This window comes from Pteropus alecto, unplaced genomic scaffold (assembly GCF_000325575.1).
Source record: "Pteropus alecto unplaced genomic scaffold, ASM32557v1 scaffold30, whole genome shotgun sequence".
NCBI classification, from domain to species: domain Eukaryota; kingdom Metazoa; phylum Chordata; class Mammalia; order Chiroptera; family Pteropodidae; genus Pteropus; species Pteropus alecto.
The window spans coordinates 2,855,841-2,856,833 of NW_006429782.1; positions in this window are offsets into that span (position 1 = coordinate 2,855,841).

Below are 993 nucleotides of genomic sequence, written 5' to 3' on the forward strand. Positions count from 1 at the left end.
TGCTCATGCTGTCCCGTCTGCCCGGAATATTTTTTCGCTTTCTTTCCTTGACTAACTTCAAATCAGATCTCTGCTTACATATCTGTCAAGCTCTCGGAAACCGTCTACAACCATCCATACCAAGGTGGGTCTCTCCGGCGATCCTTCACCTGCCACCTGGTTGCCCCGCCCTCACAGCATTTGTCACAACGCTGTCTGTCGGTCGCCTGTCTCCCCCCGTGTCTGTCCTGTTCATGGCTGTGTCCCCAGAACCTCGTGTGCCCCTGGCATAGTGGGCATTCCACAGAGAGCCATGTGCAGAAGCCTGAGCACAGAGAACTGCCAAACCCCGTCACCCGTGCCGTCCGCTTGGCGCAGAGTGGGGGCTCAGAGAAGCAGCAGGTACTCGCTGGGAACGTGGGACCTCCAGGTGAGAGGATGGACGCACGCACCTCCCACCCACTCCGGGAGAAGCCACAGCCCTGCGAAGCCTCCCGCCCTTGCTGCTGAGCTCACTTCTCCACCAAGCGGGGCTGGCCAGGCAAATATTTGTTTTAGGGAAATCTAAACACAGCCGTGGTGGCCTAGTTGCATAAGAGCAAAGGCCGTCTCGTGAGGACAAAGTGAGTAGGCCAGCCCCGCGTTCCTCCACAGGCGCCGAACGGCCGAGGGCCTTGCTGGACACCAGACCGCGTGCTCCGGGATTAGCGACTTTGTAAGCCCAAGTCCACGTTCACCTGTCAGAAGTGGACTTGAAGCTAGTGCTGTGCCCACACAGGCCAAGGGCTTCAGAGAAGTAGCAGGCAGAGCCGTGCCCCCTTCAGTCAGGTGCCCTCCAATTCCCAGAAGGCTTTGGCCCCTGCCAACAGGAGACGCCACAGAGTGGCTGCTAAAAGACATAGGACCCCTGCTCGCTTCAAGAGGCGTGGGGAGAGATGCAGGAAGCGTGCCCGTGGCTTGTGGGTATCACGGCGGGCTGATTCTCCGAGTTCCCTTCCTCGCTCAGCTCTATAA